Source organism: Pteropus alecto, unplaced genomic scaffold (assembly GCF_000325575.1).
Source record: "Pteropus alecto unplaced genomic scaffold, ASM32557v1 scaffold312, whole genome shotgun sequence".
Taxonomy (NCBI): domain Eukaryota; kingdom Metazoa; phylum Chordata; class Mammalia; order Chiroptera; family Pteropodidae; genus Pteropus; species Pteropus alecto.
In genome coordinates this window covers 3,289,459-3,297,924 of record NW_006433948.1, presented here as the reverse complement: position 1 = coordinate 3,297,924, position 8,466 = coordinate 3,289,459, and the positions used below count along the sequence as shown (strand labels likewise).

At 43.3% G+C, this 8,466-nt stretch overlaps 1 long non-coding RNA gene across 1 annotated transcript in view; it reads right to left on the bottom strand.

The window, feature by feature from the left end:
• LOC112477151 overlaps positions 1-7,489 on the bottom strand; it is a 74,213-nt gene extending 66,724 nt beyond the window's left edge. Inside the window, exons 1-2 of the long non-coding RNA XR_003045332.1 lie at positions 7,435-7,489; positions 7,180-7,343 (exon numbers count right to left, since the gene is read on the bottom strand). This is a non-coding gene — a long non-coding RNA (uncharacterized LOC112477151). The remainder of the gene's footprint in view (positions 1-7,179; positions 7,344-7,434) is intronic.
• Between the last annotated feature and the right edge of the window lie 977 nt (positions 7,490-8,466).

Sequence of the window (8,466 nt, the reverse complement as noted above, 5' to 3'; positions counted from 1 at the left end):
GGTGAACACACAATGCAATATATATGCCTTACTGTGAAAGTGTACATTTGAAACTTACCGGATTTCGTTAACCAATGTCACCATAAAAAATTAAGTAATTAAACAGAAATATCTTAAAAAGTAAAATACAAATGTCTGGTTACAACAGTGGAGATTCTAATTTAATTTGTCTCAGAGGTGAGGCCCAGACATTGGTATATATATTTTTAAGTTCTCAAGGTGATTGTAATGAGCAGCCAAGGTTAGGAACCACTGCTCTGAACCACTGCTCTCAAGCTTGACAGCACAACAAAACCCTCTGGAGCAGGTTTAAAACACACACACACACAAACACACACAAACCCCCCCCACACACACACACACCAGTGCCTGAGCTTCACCCCTAGAGAATCTCTTTAATTAGCATGGAGTGGGACCCAGGCATCAGTGTTTTTTCAAAGTGTGCCAGATGATTCTAAAATACAACCAAGCTTGAAAACCAAAACCAATATCCATTAATTGACAGAGAGAAATTTAAAAGAAATAAAAGATAGTTTATCTACCTTGTAAGGTCCATGTGGACAAAGAGTTTTGTCTGTCTTGTTCACTGCTGTGCCCCTGGCACCTAAATCAGTACGTGGTACGTAGTAAGTGCTCAATAAACATTTCTTGAATGAATGAATACATGAATGAATGAATGGTTTCTTGGCCTTCAGAACCTTCCCACTTGCCACCATGGGCAACTCAGTTATAATCATTCTGAGTCTACTTTTTTCATTTCTCAAATAGGAGTAAAATCTCACAGGGCTGTCATGAGGACTACATGAGACAACACAGGTCAAAGTGCTTCTTAAATTAGAAAGAAATGCAGAAAGGCTGATTAATTTCACAGAGAAAAGTTCCGTTTTCTGTTTTCTTTCCCTGGCTCCCCCAAGAAATTTTAATTTACTTTTTAGTCCCATCAGTTATAGTCGTGATGAATCTCCCAGGTCCCACCAAGAAGCCCTCCCTCTGATCTTACCCCAAGCTAAGCTTCCCCTTGATGGGGCCAGAAACATATTCCCTTCCTGCTCCTTACTTTCAGTACTTACTCCCCATTCATTGTCATTGAGAATATGTGTCAGGGGTTCAGATTCTTGATCCTCAGCTTATTCCACAACTCTTGATTAAATTATTTACTCTTCTCTGAGCCTGTTTCCTCAACACGGCAGTGGGGATAATAATGAGTTCGTGATTCCTATATTGGCAGGCACACAGTAAGTTCTTTAAAAATAATAATAAAGCCATGGCTTTTTGTTCAAAGGTTCTTTAATTTAAAAAAAAAGGGGATCACCTCAACACAAAAGTGAGGTGGGATAATCTAGTTGTTACATTTGTTACTTTCTGATATCTAGAGTTGATCTGGCTGGCCAAATAGATGTACAAAAACATGCTACTCCCTCTCACTATTAGTCAGTCAACAAATATATATTGAGCGCTTCCTGCATACCAGGGCATTGGAGGAACATAAATATGGATAAGATACAGCCCTCACTCTTGTGGTGTATAGTGGGAGACCTGGGCTCTTACCAAAAAAGGTCATAGCGTAGGCATCACTGTCCATTTGCCAGCAGTATATACTGATGGCAGGCAAAAATACCTAGGAGTCAATAAACTATCTCTAGGGTGTTGGGAACTTCAGACTGTTGGTAAGTGCAGAAATTACAGAACAGCTAAGGGTAAGCAGTAACTAGTATGGCCGATGTATTCGATAATATGGAAAGATTTAAAGAAATACAAACACCTATCTCCTACTAGGACACTTAGTCATTCAACAAACTTTTGTAGCATGCCTACTTCCAAACTAGATGCTACAGAAAAAGAGATGAGTCAGCCGCTATCCTTGTTCTCAAGGATGCTAATACATAATATTTGGGGTGGGGTGATTTTTTTGCTTACAAAGCCTTTTTCCATGCAGGATTTCATTTGATCCTCCAGCAAATAGAAAACAGAGGTTGAGCACTGAAATTATCCCCATTATCAAATACTGGAATTGGGCTTATCCCCAGGGCAAAATAAGCAAAGTGAGCCAGACTCATAACCAGAGCTTCTTTCTACCTGAAAAGGATGTCACTGGCCCCACAATCACCTAATATAACTCTGACTTCCCTTGGGGTTGAGGGAACCCTTCAAATTCATCTAAACATATCAGGATCTGAAGGCTCTGCTCCCCTGTTTGCAAATCCACACAATCTTTAATCCAAGCTTTCTCATCTAGGGAGAGAATGCTAACTTCTAGCTTCCAGTTCTTCTTAGGCCCAAGAAGGCCAGGCTGTTCTACTGAGTTTCAAAGAAGAAGGTCATGTTACTCTCCAGAGGTGGTAAACGAAAAGAAATAAAAATGAATATAAGAAGGATCGATACATATTTGGCAGTCTGTGTCAACTATCTCCTCTAAAGCTGGGCCACCTGGAGGAGCCAAGGGTTGCAAAAGTGAACGAAGCCCAGCAGGAACATAACAGAGGAAGTCAGAAAAGGATGTAAAGAGGAGGGAGTGTCCGAATGGGAGTTTTGATGGATGAACAGGAGTTTTTAGAAAGACGAGAGAGGCTTTCCCTGCCTCTAAGCTCTATGCCTTTCACATAAGACCCAGCGATCTGCAGTGAGGTTGTCTCCTTCTAAACTGTCTTCCCAACTGTTAAGACAGAAGAGCAAAAGGTAAGTCTAGCAAGTCAGTGTCACCACTACCTGGCATAGGGCCTGGCACAGTCTTAGTACAATGAGCTAGGTAGGAATTAGTCCTTAAAGCCAGCTCTTAATCACCAGATTAGAGATAAACTGCTTTCTTTTATTAAAGAACATGAAAAAGGGGGAAAAACACCTCAGCTATGCCCAAACTCACCATTTAAAAGCACATTTAAACAGAACACAACACAGTTTTTAAACAGATACTGAAGCATAAAGTTACGTCCATATTTTCCCATCTAAAATCCATAAGCGATGCGCCCTCACAGCGAACAATTAGCCCTAGTTGTTCATTGTAGAGATATTTAGCCTGGAGCTGCAGCCCATGCATCTGGAGGGTAGACATTTTGTCACCACAGACAAGCTCTGCTGAGAGGGGTGCAGCATGGGTGGAGCTGGCAGACAATGGGGTGAGTTAATGAGGGTGGAGATTAAGAGGGGGAGTTCTACAAATTCTTCAAGAACAAGGTCTAGCTCTTACATAGATCTGTACGCCTGGGGTCTGGCCCAGCTCAGGGCACTGTAGGATCTCCTGTGCTTCCGTGCAAGTTGAATCCCTACAAGGGCATCCTGCCTAGGAGTCTCAAGTTGGGGCCAAAATTCAGAGAAACCCAAAGTCCTGTCTGACTGCACATGGAGGAAGGGGCACTCTGATTTAATTATTATGCCCAGAGAAGGTGACTTTAAAATTAGTCCACCAAAAGGATGCTCTAATTTTTAATAGTTCTGACCAGAACAAGGGACTTTTTCTAATTGCTATGCTCAGAGAAGGTGCCCTTGTCTAAAGGTTCTACCCAAAGAGGTGGGTTTCCCTCATGAGTCCATCCAGAGGGGGCCCCCTTTTTGCCACCGCTCTACCTGAAGGGGACACCCATTTGCCATATATGCTACCGGCTCCCACTGGCATGTAACAAGAGTTCAATATATGCTTATTAGAATGAAGAGGCTCTTTGCTTTCACTGTCTCTTCCCCCTCCCCCTCCCCCTCCCTTCCCTCCCGTGCATCTGATAGTCCAGGCACAAGTCTGTGCAAGTCGATAACATTTGTTTCCTAAATCTACCATTTTCATTAAGTCGGAATTATGGTAAAAAAAACTTCACGATGGGGAGTAAACTTATGTAACTCATTATTCCAAGACGTAATACAGGCTAGAAATTGGAATGCAGTGACACTTAGCTATCTAGGATCCTCAAGACATGACTCTTTCTTAACAAAGTTTTTCAAGAGCTGGACTCTTCCCCAGTTTTTAGTATTGAATGTTTTCTTTAGTTTTCACCATTTTGAGTGGAACTCCTCCAGAAAACATACTTCTCAGGCTTCTTCAACAGAGTCCTCTGAAATGCTGCTGCCTCTTCTTGCTGCCTGTCTGTCACCCTCGGCCTCAGTTACTGCCTTTAGCATCTCTCCCCTCTGGTCACAGCAGGGAGGGAGGATACTGAAAGTGCCCACAGAGTTCTCTTTTCCTCGTCCCCCTTGTCCCAACATTTCTCGGGGGCTGCTGATAGGGTCACCTAAGTGGATATCTCAGGACCCCAAAATGGCCACAGGAGAGGTTTAGCACCAAAAGTCAGTGTGGCCACCGAGACGCCTTTGGATCCAGTCCTCTTCCTTTGTCTGGGCAGCTTAGATCCACATTCTAAAACTATTTCTATTGCGGTAATGAAGGTGATAAAACTAAAAGATAAATACTTTTTCTTCCAAATTACATCTGCTAAAGTAGATATGGCTTTTAAAAATACTAAACAGATCTATCTACACAGCTGCTCTCACTATTATTAAGGCAGTAATCTACCTGCATGAATGCGGGAGAGCATGGGGTCTGATTGAGACTTTGATTCAGAGGCAGCAACCATTTGGACTTCTACTTGTGATTTCTCACAAAGCTTGATTTCGAACATGAAATATCACCAACCGGAAGTCTCTTTCCTCTTCCCTGCACTCCAGCAACCCTGTGCACGGGAGATCTTTATATTGTCTTGCAAAGAGAAGGATGTTGAGGTTGACCTGATGCAATGCTCCAACCCAGTAATGTCATATGTGACAATAAGTGGCTATGACATAAGAAAACGAAACCATCGTTCTTATAGAAAATGTTAGTGGTTTTTGATGACATATTATAACCAAAAAAAATGTAAAATTAAAGACAGTTTACTTTACTTTAACATATATTTATTTTTCTTGTTGAGAAAATAAAATGGCTTCATTTTTCTAATTTTCCAAGTTAAAAAGTATATTATGTAACTCGGTGTTATTGCGGCTTACAATTAATTCATCTGTGAAACCATTTCTTGCCACTTACTTTAATCTAAGCCTGTATTATAGTTCATGATCATTACCCACAAAGCTATTATAACTTTTCAAGGATTATGTGGTCAAACAAATTTAGGGACCTCTGGGCTGCTCTCTTCCAGCTTTATCCATCTGTACCTTAACAGTGGTTCTCAATCCCAGCCGCACATTACAATCACTTGGGGACCTTCTAAAAATCCTGATTCCTGGATCTCGTCCCCAAGAAATTCTGGTTCTGTTGGTACGGGTGGGGCCACAGCATTACTAATTTTTCAAAGCTCTCCCGGTAATTCGGATTTGCAGCCAGGGTCTATATTTTTTACTGTAATTTAAAAAATGAAAAATGCCATCAGACAAGCAGTGCAAAGCACTCTACCCTGAGAGATGACTGAATTGCATGCTGCAGACACTGCCAAGGTGTTCCCGTGACCTTGAGGCTGCCTGGTTGTAAGATCAGAGCTTACGTGCTCCATACCCCTGCTGGTGAGGGTTAGGCCTGTTGGACCCTCAGGCAAACTGGCAAATGAGTCACTGAGATGACCTTAGGCTCCATAAGTCTGGTGAGATGAAGGTGTTTCTTCACCCGCAAACCAACCTGGGTCTGTAAAACTGGTGAGCCAAGGCAGGAGCCATGCGGACAGCCTGAGGGAAGAGGTAAACAGAGAGCCAGCAGGATACTTGGAGGAGAGCTCTGCCCAAAGGCAGGGGACACTGCCTAGCTGTGTGGCCTGAATCCACCCTCCACTGCTTCATTATAGCCCCTCCTTGGGGCCCAGCCTGGCAGGCGTGGTGATCAGCCAGCGCCACCTATTATTCCCAGTGACAATAAGTATTTCATAGCTGCAAGGACTCTCAGTGGTGCCTCAGCTTTAGTTCCAAAGAATGCTTTCCCCTTTGGTAGACGAGGCAGTGAACAGATGTCAGTGGGGGAGAATGAAGAGAAGAGTCAAAGGAGAAGAAAATCCTTGAGTTGGGAGAGATGAGCTGACAGCCTCAAAAGCTAGATGCTCCTCTGTGGGCATACGGGCATTCCCTACATACTTGAGAAAAGGGAAGAACGGTTGCAACTCAGAGCTGTCTAGGAAACACTCTTACTATAACTTCATCTTGACAGTATTCCCACCTAGGGATATCTAAAGGCTTCATGGAATATCATCTTAGTATTTAGTGAGTGTGGCATATGTGTCAGGGGTTTTACATACGTTATTTTGGATCCTCACTACAACTCTCTGAAGTGGAAACCATTAACCTCTTTTACAGATGAGAGACTGCGGCTCAGAGACAGGCTGGGCAAGTGAGACTACAAGCCACAGCTGCTGCTCCCGACCCTGAAGAGCCTCTGTTTATTAAAACTAATACATGTTCACTTAGGAAACTTTGAAAAATACAGAAAAGTCTAAGAAAAAAAAACCCACTCCCATAATCCCATAAAGATAGCCACTGTTGTCCTCATTACCCAGTACTGTGTGCTTTATTTTGAATAATATTGTCGTATATGCAATTTCATACCTTGGTTTTTCACTTAGCACTATTTTATGCATTTCCACATATCCTTATATATTTGTTTCAAGCATGATTTTTCGCAGCTGTATAGTATTCTATCACTCAGACCTGTCGACATGTATATAACCACACCCCTATTATGAATCTTTAAGTTACTTTCATTTTTTCCGGTTAATATAAACGACCAAAAAATGCAGTGAGCATCCTCAAATATTTTCCCCCACAATATCTGATTATTTCTTTAGCATATGTCCTGGAAGTAGAATTACTAGGTCAAGGGGGACAAGACAAAATAAAAACGCCACTGGAGTTGCTGACAACTGTGACACATGGCCTCCTGCAAGAGCAGAGGGAGCCGAGGCCTGTTGATGAAGGAGACCTCACTCCCCTCAGAGCCTGCTAGTTGGGGAGGATAATATCAGTTTGGCTATTTTGCAGATCCTGAGAAGCAGACTATAAATTGCCAGGCAGTTAATTACACTGTTCTCAGAAGCAAACGATTTCAGTTAAAATAAAAACAGCTGAATCATTTTTTAAACTGATCTCTTCGAGTCCATTTTCCAAAGAAAAAAAGTATTTTTCTGATTTTCCTCTAGATGAATTACAGACCATTCTTAAGAATCTATGCTATGTAGAAAGAAAAAAAATAAAAGAGACAGTCAAACCTCAAATGTCCCCACTCACCAAAAAGCAGGGCCTTGAATAATATATTTAGCCTTGGAGTACAACTGGACACACAGCCAGGGACATTCAGGCAGGTAGGCTCTTGCTCTCTCTCCCTCTTTCTTTCTCACTGTGGCCTGGAGCCGCTCCTGGACAGGACTTCTTAGGGGACCCAGGACCTGACTCTGCAAAGCATGGAGAGGCTGAGGTCACCCACGTCTCGTCTGCCCAAGGATAATGAAAACTTGAATGTAGATCAAGAAAATCTGCAGTTACTATTACGACTTCATTTTAGCCTCCCCCAGACTCTCCAGTATCCAGCTTCTTGGCAAACAAACAGGATGTAAGGGCCTCCCCACCCCACCTCCACCCTGAGGGCTCATTCTGAGTCAGGAGGCGCCTTGCACCCTGTCCTCCTGAATCACTTGAGTTAGTTCCTCCCCCACGTTAGCCCTCTCACATATCCAGGCCTTGCACAGGCTACTTCCTGAGCCAGGAATTCCCTCCCCCTCCTTCTTCAACTGGCTGGCTCCAGGTCATCCTTCAGAACCCAGCCATCATAGCTTCCTGGAAGCTTTTCCAGGCCTCCAGGCTGAGTCAGGTGCACCTCTACTGCCTTCTCTTGCCCCCCAGGCTTCCCTCCACAGCAGTATGATGATTTGGTGCTCTCTCCACTGGACTGTGGGGCTGCATTCGAGCTTGGCTCTGTACCCCCAGAAACCAGCACAGGGCCAGGCCCAGTCAGGTGCTCGACAAACATGTGATTGCTAGAAAGAAGGGAAGAACTGAACTTCATAAGTATTGACTAAGTGTCTGTTAGGTGACAAGCACTATTTTATGGCTGGAGATACAGCAGTAAAAACAAATGAAGATCTCAGCCCTCAAGAAGCTTATGCTCCATTGAGGAGCTTCTGTTTCAGAAAGAGAAAAAAGGAAGAAAGGAAGGAGGGGAGGAGGAGGGGACAGAGAGCTGGCCAATGGCTCAAGCCTCCCAAGATCAAGGACCGATGCCTTGCGGTATTACACACAGTCAGATCCACTTGCTTTACACACAAAGCATCTTGCTGCAAGCCTGCTCTTGCAAACATAGTCAGTATACTTCCTGTTTGTGGCATTATTAACATAGCCTTGCCATTAAGATATCGTCATTCTGCGCACTCGGCTTTTCTAAACTAAATCACGGAATTCCGCAGAGCAGGGAAGCGATGATAGCTCAAACAAGGAAAGTGAGGCCACTGGTTCCCAACTGAAGGTAGAAGACTCTAGAGGGCCATAGAGTTATCACAAGAAGTCCATGAGTTTGCAGAT